Source organism: Helicoverpa armigera, chromosome 10 (assembly GCF_030705265.1).
Source record: "Helicoverpa armigera isolate CAAS_96S chromosome 10, ASM3070526v1, whole genome shotgun sequence".
NCBI classification, from domain to species: domain Eukaryota; kingdom Metazoa; phylum Arthropoda; class Insecta; order Lepidoptera; family Noctuidae; genus Helicoverpa; species Helicoverpa armigera.
Window position 1 is genome coordinate 12036850 of NC_087129.1, and position 15931 is coordinate 12052780.

The window sequence follows — 15931 nt, forward strand, 5'->3', positions numbered from 1 at the left end:
GCCTTCCCGCGAGGCTAGAAATATGTGAACCCCACTGAAGTTTTGTATCAACTGTTATACCCAGAAACACGGTAGATGCAACGGTTTGAAGAACTTCGTTGTTTAGGATAACATTAGGACCTTGGTTTTTTACATTAGGCAAAGTGAACTTAATGCATTTTGTTTTTTTAGCATTTAGTACTAAATTGTTTGTTGTAAACCAGTGCGTAACTGTTGAGAGTGCACTGTTTACGTCGTCAAATTGCTCTCTATTTCTGTCAACTTTGAAGATAAGAGATGTATCATCTGCAAATAATACAACATCGCAGATATTTTGAGGTGGTAAGGTAAATCATTAATGTAAACTAAGAATAAGAATGGACCTAATATAGAGCCTTGTGGCACGCCTAGCTGAACTGGAAGGCCTGATGATTTAGCACCATTTACATCTACACATTGCAATCTATGTTGCAGATACGATTCTATTACGTTGAGAGCTCCGTTTTGGACTCCGTAAAACCGTAATTTGCGTAAAAGTGTATCATGATGGACGCAATCAAAAGCTTTGGAAAGGTCGCAAAGACTCCAATAGCATTTTGAGAATTTTCCCATGCGTTATAAATATGTTTTAAAAGTGCAACACCAGCATCTGTGGTAGAACGACCTTTGGTAAAGCCATATTGTTCTGTATGAAGGAGGCTATTTAAATTGAAATATCGTAGTAACTGCTTGAGTATTAACTTTTCGAAAATTTTACTAAAGGCAGGCAAGATAGAAATAGGTCTAAAATTACTTATGTCTGACTTATTGCCTGATTTAAATAGAGGTATGACTTTACTGTGTTTCATGAGGTCAGAAAAACACCAGTGTCAATGCACTTGTTGAATATTATAGCAAGGTAAGGAGCAATGACGTCAATTATATTACCTAATAGTTTGATGGAAATGTCCCAAAATCCCCGTATTTTTAATTTAAGAGTTTTAAAACATTAATTACATCAATTGGAGTAACGTGCTCAAAACTAAACAAAGAATTACATTGAGGCACACTAGCACGCATAAGCTGTTCAGCGTCAGTTGAAGATGAATTTAAGGAGCGAGTCGTGGTTACAGGTATATCCGCAAAGAACTCATTAAAAGCTTTGGCTACATCAGCCGCATTACTAACAAGTTTGTCGTCCAGTTTAATCTCTAACTTGTTGTTCTGGTTCACTGACTTGCCAGTTTCATTATTTATAATTCTCCAGGTTGTTTTGATTTTATTTGAGGAGTTTTAATAGAATCACTTAAAAATTTTGATTTTGCAAAATTACAGACCTTTTTAAATATTTTGGAATATTGTCTAACATAGTTTACAAAGTTATCGTCAAATTGACAAGTTTTCATACCGTATAACTCATATAGTCTCGCTCTACTTATATAAATACCTGGAGTGGCCCATTGGTTGAATTTGGCCGAGGTACCTTTAATATTTAAGGTTTTGGTCTTAAATGAAGAATTGAACTCATTCTGTATGACACCAAAGAGAGATGTATAATTGGTGTTAGGATCGTCATTAGCAAGAATAGAAGGTTCAAGATTTTTTGTAACATTACTTTTAAATCTAACACAACGACTAACTGAATAGGGTCTGCATTCTATTTTAAGTGGCTTAGTGTGAACTAACATGGGAAAACTAACTTTTTGTCCACAGTGGTCAGACGTAAGATGGTTGATGACTAAATCATTGGAGGCCTCAGTGTCACTAAATATGTTATCCAGACAGGTAGAAGTAGTGGCCGTAATTCTGGTTGGTTCAAAGAATATATTTACTAAGTTAAAAGACTTAAATAAGTTTAATAGTCTTATAGTTAAAGGAGAATCCTCCAAAATGTTAACATTAAAATCTCCACATATAATTTTACCTTTGGTGCTTGATTTTAATTTATTAAGTAAATCTTCAATGATTGATTCGAAATTGTTAAAGTCACCTAAGGGGGGCCGGTAAACGCAAACAATAATATAACGCTCAAGTTCCACGCAAGACAGCTCAATGGTGCGCTCGATAGAAAGACTATCTAAATCAGGGCGTTGTTTACATTTTAACATATTTGAAACCAAAACCAAAGATCCGCCTCGTATAGCATTCTTTCTTACAAACGCACTTTGCACAGTGAAATTACTATTATTAATAAATGAAACTTGATGTTCTTTTAACCAATGTTCAGTTAAACATAGAACATGAACATTATGGTTTTCCAAAAATAAACTTAATTCTAATTCTTTGCCAGACAAGCCCTGCATATTTTGATGTACAACATTCAATAAATGCGGCCCATCCTTTGTCGCGCCTAATAGTTTAAACTACTGGGCGAATCAATAATTATGTTAGTATTACTACTAACAATATCCGAAGATACATCAGACGTACCTGTGTCAGTTTGTATACTATATGCTAAAATATTAGCAATATGTCTCCTACACCTAGCTGGTAAATACATTGAGTACTCTGTCAATTTAAAATCAAAAATATACTCATTTATGTCAAAATAAAGAATGGCATTAACAAGTTGACAAGTCCTATTATAAAGGAACATGTTCAAATCAAATATGTGCCTACTTTGATCAACGGAAAAGTTATAAGAATATGGCAGAGCACATAATATGAATTTAATGTCATTTAAATTTATTATTAGATTTACATAATCTAATAACTCTTTTCTACTTACTGCCAAGCTATCACCATAAATTAATATAACAGTTGAACCTGGGATAAGCTTAGACAACTTAATGTTCTGAACTAAGTGACTAAAACTGGCACCAGGTACACAGTGATTTAAAACATATTGCTGCGAACACTGATTGAAAATACTACCAATGCCTTGACCAAGCTTATCTGAAAAAATATATGTTATTTTACTATTACTCACACTCGTAACCTTGTCTGAACATTCTTCAAATTGAGTGGCCAGGGTTGTGACAGACTGGGGCACCTGTGAGGGTGACACACACTGTGGTACTTGTGTGGGTGTTACACGGTGGGCCTCAGATGTTGGGAGGCATGAACAGTTACACGAGATGTTATTTGTAAGCAAGTCATACTTCTCTGCATTTTGTATGACTAAGTCTACCAGCTCACAGGCCTCCTGCAAACGCTTTGTTAGGTCCTGCTGTGAATCTTCATACTTTTGGAAAATGTCCCTAATGGTATTTTCTTTAATACAAAGTTCAGCTTGTAAACGTTGGATGTCACTATCATACCTTGTCCTACTAATGTCCAATTGATGTTCACAATTATTTAAATCTTTAATTAAATTAATGTTCTTTCTTCTTAATATGTTATTCGATTTAAAAACTGTGTACTTTCTTAAAGTTTTCTTAAGTTTTTTGACAACCTTATTAATTTTTAAATATTTTTTAATTTTGTTGTGTGTATTACTTGTAATTTTATTCTGTACTAAAGTATCATTGGTCAAGTCAATTGTTATCATTGGCTGATTACAAGAACCGGACGCACTACCAACAAGCTCATCATACAGGCTGCAGGTGTTCGCAGACCGTTCACTGGACTTTGCAGACTCCAACTGAGTGATGGTGTTGTGGGCTCTGCTTAGCTCATGTTCCAGCTCAGAGATCCTTCTTAATGCCAGTTCATGTGTGTCGCTACACTCTTGCATGTTTGACACAAGTTGATTTAGGTGTTGATTTTGGTCGAGTAAATCCATATGTTCTATATGTAATTCAGCCAACTGGTTCTTAAGTTCAGTGTTCTTGTCTACAATAACCTTAACTTCTACCTCGCTATCATCCCGTTCTTGTAGCAGCTGTTTACACAGGTTTTTGCTAGTTTCCAACTCTTTCAACGTAGCCCTCAACTTTTCCTCAAATGCAGCTCTACGGGTAACCATGATGAATAGCTAACCCTGAGGCACCCTGGAATGTGAGAAGAGACAGCTAAGTGAAGGAAGAAAAAGAAAAGAAAGTCAGAAGTAAAGTTTATAAACAAAGGATTGGAGAAATATAATTAACATTAATACAGAGTTGAAGATTCTAAAGCTAATTAAAAGGAAAAGAGTATTCTGTATTGTTTAATCAAGTTTTAAGTACCTAAATTATGTACCTATTAGGTATAGCAACAAAACAACAACAAAATTATTACTAAAAAGTTGTTGAGGGTATATTTTTTCCTAATGTATCATTTGAAAATTGAAGTATTTTTAAACTATTTCTTCACAAAATTTAATTTGTAATAAATTGTTGATAAGAAGTTAATGAGGGGTTCAAGATTTGAAATACGATCTTACAATGACCACACAAATCAGCTGATCTCGTTATGTAGAAGACATTTAAACTTATAATTGATGGGGCATATTTAGACGCAGCTTGAAAAAGATGTGGTTATTTAACATGTAAGTAATATATGTACAGCGCATAGAAAAAAATTGTTAAATGAGGGGACTGGGTATCTAATAAATAGAGAATAAGCAAATACTCCCCGGGTTTTGTGTTCGTCTCGAACACTTTCAAATCCGTCCGTTGGGATGACAGCCAGTTTCTTTCCGATGGATTTCTATCGTTGTCTCGCAACGAAATCACTCACAAACATTTGTCCATATATTTAATCACTTAATTTACTGATTCTAAGGTCATTTACAATAATTAAATCACTAAAACTATTTAATTTTAAAATAAAATCTAGGACACATATTTTTGACAACCGGCCACCAGTGTTGCCACTTTCGACATCTAGAGAGATAGATAAAAGAGTTGTGATTTTAATGTCTGATCTCTGATATGGTGTGAAACTAATCCCAGCATAACAGAAGAGGAAAAAACTTAACATGATACATAAAAAGTAAAAAGCGGTTACTTTTTTCCACATCCATAGTATTTAGCGTCATACTAAAACTCAAGTCAAACCCACAATCAAGACAAGTGAGTGACAACACGACAATGTTACTTAACCAGCTCATCGTATTAGCTAGCTAGTTAATTTTATCGGCACTCCACTACAGAAGAGTTGAGGGCAGTTGATACGTCATAAGCACGGAATTAGCGTCGTAAACTTAAGTCGTGTTTTCACTGGGCGAGACGCGTCATAAAATTATTTAACAGTTTCAAGTGACAATGTTTTTAAGTGTTTTGTTGGAAGTTTAGTGGTTGTTCAAGTTTTGTTTTGAAGAGATTTTGGGTTGAGAGTATGTAGCGTAATATTTAGGTTTTTTTTCCGTATGATTTTAATGCCATTACTAATGTGATTTGTGACCATTTCCATTAAGTTTTCTCAAAAAAAAAATCTGCATTTTAAGCAGATTTGACTTACAAAAATCTGGGACTTTTCGAACCCGAAGTCTAGTAGAAAAACTGTACTCTACACAATTATTTTAGAGGACATACTGAAGCAAGAATTACTCTAGCAGAGATAAAAATATTTATGTAGCCCAAAATAGTTCCAATCTAGAAACAAGGAGCATAAACAATTAAGTACAACAATTAACTAAACGACTTATACACTTCACTGTACCAATGACCCTCTATCAAGCAGGCTGCATATACACACGAGAAGTTAGCACAAAATAATGTTCTCCACAAATAACCTGACAGCCAGTGAACACGCAGCTTTCTCGAAATGTTCTCTTTTATTTGTATTCATGGACGTCTACTCCCAGGAGACGAGAAGGAACTGAGCTAATCATGAAGCAAGCCCTTTCTGCTGACCTCCTATTGGGTTAAGCGGTATTATGTAAAGTAATTACTGGTGCTGTTTGTGTGTTGGTTTTATGGGAGACTAATGGTGATCGGGTATTGAGGAGACCTGCAGAACATTTTGCTATCGACACTCGCTCTTGTAACTAAGGACAAAGCTGTTGACCAATTTTTCTCTGACAATTCACACTGGTAATCGCAAGCGTGGAGTCAAACCAACTTTTTAGTCGGTCTGATGCCGGCTAGATACCTAATCATTGTATTGTGCTTACTATCTTAGATCTTGATATTTTTTGACGATCAAACCATCGGCTGACACACAGTTTGTAGTATGAGTATCTATGTTTTCTTGAAGTTCGAATGTACAAATCGTATATTTTCCATTAATAATATTATGTTAATGTAAAAATTACTCATCATACTAATGGTACCGGTTTCGTCATTATCGAGTCTGAAAAGAGAGTCACACGGAAGAAAAACTAGTTTTAATATTGAAAACAGAACCAGTTTCTGTTTGGCAGTAATCAATCAAAGTATCAATCATGCAACATATCACAATTCACAGCTGCACGCATTTCTCATCAATTCCCCCTAACTCTGCGAGTGACGCGTTCAAAACATTTTCAGTTCTAATTAAAATTGCTGCCTCGATGTGCTGGTGGTCGTAAATGGAATATATCGGTGAATACTGGGTTTTAAGAGGAAATTATAATATTAAGCGTAATTTTTAACAATCGATAGTAAGTATTAAAAGAATAGAGTATACTGTGAATATTCTTCGAAATTTTTTACTAGAGATAAATCATTACGAGCAAAAGTCTCGTACCGTCATCTGCCTAGCGTCATTTCCAGATCGGCTTCTAGTCAATGCAGCTGAGAACCATTGTTTTACATAGAGTGATATCTGACCTTCTCAACCCCGGTATCTGGTCAACATAACAATCCTTGGTAAGACTGGTTGTCATACTTTCTGGCAAGCAAACGTCTTTTCTTAACCAGTTTTTCTTCGTCATGAACATTTTTCCTATAATTCCTTATGACCGTGCCCTTACCGTCGCCCCGTGGCCCCGGGGCCGCCGAGAGGCTAAATAGGTTAGTTTGAACTTAAAATTAGCCTGAAAGGTGCAGCGCCGACGTGCCGACTCCACAATGAGGACCATGTTTACTTCTAGAGGTACAGCTTCTAGAACAATCTTGAAGATTCGTTGTTTTATTTTAATTGTGGATAATATAATATGATATATAAAATGCAAGATAATTAATGTCTACTGCACAGACTACAGTCGTATCTTAAGGTAGCCAAAGGGTAGAACGGGATTCTGTTACTGAGACTTTAAGACTGTCTGTTCGTCTGTCACCAGACTGTATATCATGAACTGTATTAGCTAGAGAGATGCAATTTTCACTGATAATGTAGCAGGAGAGATAATGAAGATAGTTTGATTATTTTTTCTAACCTAAAAAAAAATCTCTTTCCCTAAATACCAGTTTAAGGGTAATTACAGCGAGTTCAATACCGCAATTATTTACTAATTCCATGTACTTTCTACTATACTAATTATCTCCGAATTTGAAGCTACATTGAAAATTAAAACTAATTTATTCCGCTAATCCATTATCCGTAATTAGGATATTATATGACGAACAAGTTTCAGTTAATAATTAAATTAGGCATTATTATATTAATGATAGAGCATTGATTGATTGTTACATAGATATTGCCTGAAAGGCTTCAATTCACGAATTTCAGTAATAATGTTAGTTGAGTCTGATGTAGGCTTATTAAACGGAATTAGTTGACGTTTATTGTATTAATGAAGCGGCTTCGTATTCCGAATTTAGTGTTACAGTTAGTTCATTAGCCGTGTCAAAACTCTAAATTATAAAGAGAACATTTTTGTCCGTTTTTACCCTTAACTTACTGTCCATTTTTTATATAATTCACAAGATAATATTAAAATACCAATTCCTTAATTACCCCAGCTAATTAACTCCCAAACAAAGAGGGAACAAACATTATTCTTGAGGAAACTAAACGCAGCTACATCATACCCACATGTTACGTACTCATTTGCTTCTCAAAGCCGCGCCGAATTAAACGCAAATGTCATTATGGTACAAATGTAACGAACATTTGCATTTTGAACGAATGAATACATGTACCACGTGGTACAGCCCTTCCGAGAAAAAGTTAGAGCATCTTTGAAATGTATTCCGAATTAGTAACTGCAAACTGCAGACGAAACAGTCGACCGACAGTTGACTCGATGGTTCGCAATTTTTATTAAATAGAATATCTTTTGCTTTTAATTATTTTTTCACTACTAATCAACCATTCTAAGTTTATCTTAACCTTATGTTATATGGACACATAACTCAATAATAAATCAAAACATACACCGTCAAAGCACAAAAACATAAAAAGACAACATCAATAAAATTAAAAGAACAAAATAGTAGTAACAATAGTACTTATTGTTACTACTGTTTTTTTATCATCTTTGATCATCTTGATCAGTCAATCAGAGTTTTTAGCCGGTGTGATATACAGGCTAAATACCTGATCTTTGTAATGCGCGTACTAACATTTATCTTTCTACTGATTTATGAGCCAAAACAAACTGTCGTCCGACTAAAAGTTTTCAGTGTGTACTCTTAAGGTATTCGGGAGATTAGCGTTATTCCTGTCTTAATTTTCAACGTCTTGTCATAAGGTAGAAAAATTTTGAACGTATATTTGAGATAGATTAATTTGGAAAGTCTTGTTTCATCGTTGTTTTTCTTTTGGTTGTAAAATTGAAAGGTATTGCCAGACACGCGCATCGTTTACTTTACATAGTAAGCTGAAAGTAGTTACGCAGTAAAAGGTATTTTATTGCATCTTAAAGATGCATCTTGTTACTATACCGTATCGACTTCAATAGTAATTCCGTCGCAGAAAAGTGATCTTTTATTTTATGTACATTTAAAATGTTTTGTAATTAATTAAATTGGTTACTATTCTTTTACAGGAGAACCAATTATTACTAACATTGCTTGGACAAAACATGGAACCCTCTACTTCTCAACTTTTCTTAAAATGTAGGGAACTATTTTGCTTGCCCCACAAGCCCTAACAACAGATATACAATTCTTATAACAGCCACAAGAATGCAGCCGTGACCCTTTTTAACTGCAACTTGAAGAGAGCAATAAAATGAAATGCAAGCAAGTGTATATAATTAAGTAGAGTGCATGCAACAGTGTAGTGGACGGTATCGTCGTAATATTAAACACTAGAGATTCAATTTCATCGACCACCCATTACCTGATGTAGTTCAGTAATAAATCTAGGTAGTAGTGGTTTTTAATTTATTTAATTTACATAACAGTGTAGTTACATAACATCAATATTCAATTACAAATTTCATATAATATATTTGTATTGGTATATAATTTGTTGCCTCACTTCTTGTTCATCAAAAAATCCCAGATACAATGTTGGTTAGGAATTTTTAGGGCCGTTTTTTGAAATATATAACCGTTATTAAAATATCGTAAGAGTAAATCTCTTTTTATACTTGACGGAAAAAAATGTACTGGAAGAAACTGCCTGACTAGACTATTATTGGTCTACTAACATCACTCTGGGATGGTCACAAATACGTATCCAAACTAAACTAAGTGTGCTGTTTTACCTTACGGGTGAACCAACCAACATTTCAGAATAGGCCCGAGCTACAAATATCCTTCAAGAGTCAAGTAAAATGTAAGAACAAGCGAACATTTTGAATAAACAATCTCGTTTCAACGCCGGCCGGTTACAGACGTTCCGTTTAATGCTTTTAGTCGGAATGCTCTTGTATGCCTTACTAATGGATCTAGGAAACTTCAATTTTATAACTTCAAACAGTAACGTGTGATAAATATTACGTTAAGATGTATAGATAATGGCCATATTTATTTAAACTATAACGTTTAATAAAAATGTTTGGTGTCAAATGTCCATCTAATGTCATACGTAGGCACTGCACTGCATAGCTGTTTGACTACGAATACCGTCTACTACGTAGTTTCGTAGCACTATATCACGCCTTCTCAAACTGCTTCGCAACTTAAGTATTAAGAGGGCACCATACATTTTGATATCTGCTTTTCGGTGCTCACAAACTGTAGTACACGAATTTATTACCTAGCGAACGTTTCGTAGCACGTAGCATTATGACTACGCCTAGCTACTACGCAGCAATACCTACGCAGCACCGTAGCAACAAAAAACAAAAAAAAACTCGGCAACTAATTGCAACAGAAATTATCCCGTATTTCAGTGGTGCACTAGCAATAGTTTTTGAAGTAGCTCCATTCCATATATCAGATAGTTGGCAGGATACACTTCTGGCAGTTATCCTAATCACTTTCGAGGACTCGAGTGCTCGGTACCGTGGTAGGGCGCGAACTCGTTTCGGTTTTTCTAAATATTTATAGGGCACTACGAATTGTAAGTGCAACTTGTCTGACTGTATGTAGCTATTGGATTGTGAAATTTTAAGGCTATGAGCAAGATTAATGTTGCCTTGTGGAGTGCAGTTGAATCTAATGTGACGGTTCTTGCTTATATTTAGATGTTGTCTGAATAATGGAGTGTAATTTTGTTTGAGTTTTTTTCTTTGGGGTGTTGTGCTATATTGGAAGTGAATAATTTAGGTTTAGCGTAATTTGTTCGTGTTTACGAAATGAAAATTAAAATGAGATTTTACTTACGTTTTTAAAAATAGTTTTTGTTTTTCATAACTGACATTGCTTTGTCCCTAACATGTTTTTACTTTTTTAGTATTATCTTTGCCCGTCTAAGAAAATTGTTCACGAATCATTAATATCGCACTCACACCTACCTCTCGAAATTCACCCCAAAACAGATAAAGGTACAGTCGGCATCAAAAATCAGTGAGTCCACAAAGATGCACCGCTCACCCTTCACCACGTGACTGTACTACCAAGTACATAAGATTATCTCCCCTTCGAGTTATCGACGATACAAATTGCTCATTATCTATCTATTCTATCATTACAGATAGTTCCAATGAATTATTGATACCGAATAGTTACTGCTACAGTATCGAAAAATTACCAACATGAACGAATAGATTAGATTTTATCGTAACTTTTACCATGAAGTTTCTTGTGCGTTCTTCTCCATCCTGACATTACTCTTCCTACTAACATAATCTGCTTAGCCTTTTCCCAAACTATGTTGGAGCTGGTTTCCAGTTTTGACATAATAGGTACAGCTGAGGACCAGTGTATCATAAATTGACTGCCAATATTATCTCCCCAGCCTAGTTTCGTGGACAACATGATATACTTGGTTCTACTCCATTTGACATAGAGGACAAAAAATAACTCAAGCATTTTAACACAGTCATATCGACCTTCATTAAACAAAATGCACCAAAAAACGCAGTAATAATTATAATTATCAGCACGACATTAAGTTCGAACGCATTAAAGTTTCCCAGTTAATTTCCATTCACAATAACCCGAGCCTGTGAGTAATCCTTGTTGGAACACTGCCACTGGTTCCGTAACATATAATTCTTGCTTCAGCCCCACCTTTTAATGTTATTGTATGCGTTCCCTAGATTTATTGATATCATTTTGTGGAAGTTTTGTTGGTATGAATTTTTGGGTTTTATGACGTCATCTTTTGGACCAAAATTGGTTTTTTGGTTCTTGGTGGTTTCTTCTCGTACTGAGAAGTTAAAAAGTTTTCTTCAAAGCATTGATCAGCGCAGCAAGTCCAATTGGGATAATAATTTCATTGAAAAGATCACCGAGGTGTGCTAGATAGAAAATGTTTATGTCTGATACTCTTTACTACATTCTACAACCATCATTTAAAGACTCGCAATTTCTACCGAATGAGTAGAAATATAAAAATTACAGTAATTGCATTTCACAAGTAAGCGATCGCGAGCCGTATCTGGCGCATTAAGAAGCCATTCATAATAACTGGAGAACAATTTGTCTTATCTTAATGTCTGAACTTGCGACGTTCCTTATGTGTGCAGCTTGGGGTAATGTACCCACATTGATAGAGATGCGATAGGAAGCTATGTTGTAAGAAAACCTCGCTGATAATACCGGTTTAACTAACAAGTCAAAATGTCTCACTAAATGCCATTTTTAATAGTATTTGACTGTAACCATGGGTCAATTTTTCAAAAGTTTAATTTATAAATAAGCATTCACTATTATATGAGGAAACTAAAACAGCATGGGAATTCTGCCACAGAAATAATATTTTTGTTACATCATTCCCTAAACATCAACTCAATTTTAGCAATAAAAGTCAGTCAGCGAAATAAAATGAAAATAGCATAAATGTTGTTCTGTCCTCCTGTGCTCACAAATATTAATGTGCTTTCTATCCTTCACGTCCCCCTCACATTCACACAGAGTTACCTTAAACATAGCTTAAATATCTTATAGCCTAACCCTCTCAGTGTAGCACATCCCTAACCCAGTAAGAGTTCCATTAATGCATAACGATGTTGTTTTTCTTCGGAACCTACTTTAATTTACATTTCTTACGTTACATCTCTTTTTGAACAAGTTGAAATTTTAAATTATTCTCAGGAACTTGATACCTGTTCGTGGTTAAAGTTTCGAATCATTTTTCCTGCAGCTGGCTTATAGTTTTAATAACGAGAATAATTATCTTGAACTTTGTAGGAGATGGAATGGGAATATAATGCATCTTTGCTGGTTTGAGTATATTAAAGAAGAGTTTCCTGTGAAGTTTCTTTTTGTTTTCTGTACATTGAAGACGAGCTGTTGGTACCTACTACTTAAAAGCCTATTTTAGAAACAGAATCAATTATGGGACTATGGAAAATAATATGTTTTAACCCTGTTAAAAATAAATATGTAAACCTTTTTAAACAACCCCCATATTTCTATGATGACTTATAGTTTATCTCCCTCCATCCGTAATATTCTTTATCCGTGCCAAAACTCATGTTTCCGGCTTCGTTTAAAAGCAAAACATTATTGTGTTTCCTTAAGACAAAGTCTTTGTTTTAATCAATAACAAAACTGCAGACCAATTGCAAATACTGGACTCCAACTTAGTCTAACAGAAAAACTTAACAAAGACTTTGAACTTTGGCAAATACACAGCACGACCGCTAAGTCAAACAACCGTATTATATCTTTACTAAATAAGTTTGCAACTCAGACACAAGCACATAATACAGATATAGTCTAGAAGCTCTGCTTGTCTGAATTTGACCAATATAGATTTTATAACTTTTTTTTTATTGTACCACGCAAGTTTAGTCGTCGTTTCAAAAGCCGTCCATCACTGCTGGACAAAGGCCTCCCAAGCATCATTCATTCAGCATTCAGCATCTCGCATCCACTACTTCCCGGTGACCTAGGCCAAATCGTTCGTCCAAGTATATGGCGTCAAAAGGCCAGACTCACAATTGCCATAGTACATGTTTGGACTAAACCATATAAATGCTATGAAAAATGCCTTACATAGTAAAATATTGTTCGAGAATACGGCTGTAAGTAAAACAAAAATACAATAGGCAGTAGGTACCTACGTACATTGGTGTACTGTACCGAAAAATGCGTTTCCTTCAAAGGAATTCCGTGGAAATTTTGGTATGCAGCCAGGAATTAAATGGATATTTTTATCGATATACCGAATGTTATCGAGTAAAAGAGGTGAAATCGATTCCGGCTTATTTGATTTTGATATGCTTGTTCTAGTTTAAGCGAGGTTTAAGGAAAATCTAACGATTGTTACAGTTGAATTTTATTTGCTTTCGTAGGAGCATTTTTCATCCAAAATATAGGTAGATATGAAAACCTTTACCAATGATATAAAGCTGACAACTTTTTTGTTTGTGTGTCATTAAAATAATTTAGTGTTAGAGTAGAGAGTCCAATTATCGAGAAAGTATATAGGCTACCTACTGTAATAATTATAAATAGGATAAGAATATTAGCGCCTCCAATTTAACAACAAAAATCTGCTTAAAATATTAATGTACATATTGAGTGCAATACCAAACAATTTCAATTTTAATTTCATGCAAAACAATCAACTAACTCAACACCAACGAACAACCAATAAACCAACGCAACCCGTCCATAATTCTCCAAAAACCCAGCAACCATAAAAGATGAATCACACATTGGTCCAATCTATCGGCACCTTCAAGGATATAATTACCGCGGCCGTCTCACGCGCCTAATCAAGCAACTTTCCGCAAGTTAGATGGAGTTGCCGCGCGCACTCTAAATTACTTCAATAAACGACGTGACTCGACTAGGTGTGAACCCGCCCTAAGACGCGCAGACGGAAGACTAAACTGTCGGCCGACTGTTGGCTTAGAGGATGGAAAAATATTTTTTTTTAGAATATAGTAATTAAGCATGGCCACAGGGTTAAATAATAGTAGTTTGTCCACATTTGAGATTGGCAAAAAATATTGGACATGTATTTTTTTATCTTAACAAAGCTTTCAATATTTACCAAAATATAACAATGAGCGTGACGTCTCTGTAAAACATGTACTAAAAAGTGACGTAACACAAAACTCAATTGAGAGAGAAAAAAGAAAAACTACTTGTCCATTATTTTAGGGTTATTTAAAGGACTAATTATTTTTTAAAGTTTTTGTTGATCTGATACCGGTCAAATACCTGATCGTTGTTACAATGTATACTTTCATTCATCTTCATACTGATTTATGAGCCCAAACCAACTATCGGCCGACTAAAAGTTTTTAGTGTGCGCGCACTCTTATACTGACGTTACATTTTATGAATGACTATTTACCACGTAGAAGATTTATGTGTTTATATTTTTTTTGGTGTTTTGTAAGGGACAAGTTTTAATTGAGTTTGTTAGAATTAAAAATTAGTAGCAAGATGTATCGCAGTCATATGTCTTAGTTAATTAATGGATTGAGAATTCATTTGACATTAGAACATAATTAAGTTGTAGTTTATGCAATTAATCGCTAAACAATTAAATATGTCAATTTTGTTGTTTTTGCCTTAACTTCTAGATATGTTCCGCACCATAGTATTTAAAAGACTTCTGCCAAGATAATTGTCTTAGCTTAGAAGATGCATCAATATAAAAATTAAGACAACACACAAAGCGCATTAAAAATCTCCACACAAATCAGCTTAGAAAAATCTCTTCACATAATTAAACTATTCAATCCGCGGGAGCCCGGAGATAGTTGTCCATTTTTTCCCTGGCGATATTTTCATTGTTCACAATTTATAATATTCCCAGCAGTACCAGGGAGACAGCGAGCGAAGATGATCGCTTTTTCAATTTAACTTATCTACGCTTACTGTACTACGGAACTAGGGAACTTGACAGTGCAGTGTGGGTTTGCAGTAGGACAAGTTGGTGTTTTACTTCAGATCATGAGAGAGTTGCATTTATTTCCTCTTTGGCACCTTCGTACTACGATTCATTTGCGTCCCGTGGGAACACGTCCCGAATAAAAAGTGGCCCATGGGCTGTCAAACATTCAATGAATTTTTCAGAATATAAGTGTAGAAATGTGGTGTATGAAGTTTCGCTTTCTACCAATTTCTACATACAATAATCTTTTTTCTTTGCTTTGTCTTCATTGACCTCATGTATGAAAGGTTAATTGCACTTTAGTATCATAAACTATTGGTAACTTGATTAGGATCATATACACATATCGTTGCAGCTACGCACTAAAATATTAGCAATATAGATACTTAAGCACTAGAATCACGTATAAAAGTAATGAAGAGTTTAATGCTCTATCAATAAATAAATACATGATCTCAAATTACTCTAATGAAGTGGTTAAGTTAATATTGTATAGGGTACTAACTTCATAAAAATATTACTTTAGGTACGAGTACCAATTAAAGCCTTTAAAAAATTCTTTTCAATGCGCCACTTTAGAATCTAATAGGTATTGCCCGCGATTTTATCTACATTTTGAGAAACTCAGATTGCAAAAAAATAGGAAACAAAACTAACTTATTCTTCCAATTAGTAAATGGACTAGCAGGATTTAATCCTGAATATTTTCGTAGAACTATCCAATTGACCTCCTACTTATAAATTACTCTGTGACACATGCAATGTCGGTGAGTCGAGAGGGTGAAATCACACTGATAAGATTGGCAGCCTTCTAATAATGATGTACTCAGAGGATTCACTTTTTTAATCACTAGTGGTAATATTATTACGGATGACCTTTTGCAATCTA

General features: G+C 34.7%; 1 protein-coding gene across 2 annotated transcripts in view; it reads right to left on the reverse strand.

Moving 5' to 3' along the window:
* Nucleotides 1–2494: 2494 nt before the first annotated feature.
* LOC110374190 (uncharacterized) overlaps nt 2495–15931 on the reverse strand; it is a 111537-nt gene continuing 98100 nt past the window's right edge. For both annotated transcript variants that reach the window (XM_064036534.1, XM_064036531.1), the window contains one exon: nt 2495–2504. The gene's annotated coding sequence lies outside the window, so the exon portion shown is untranslated. The remainder of the gene's footprint in view (nt 2505–15931) is intronic.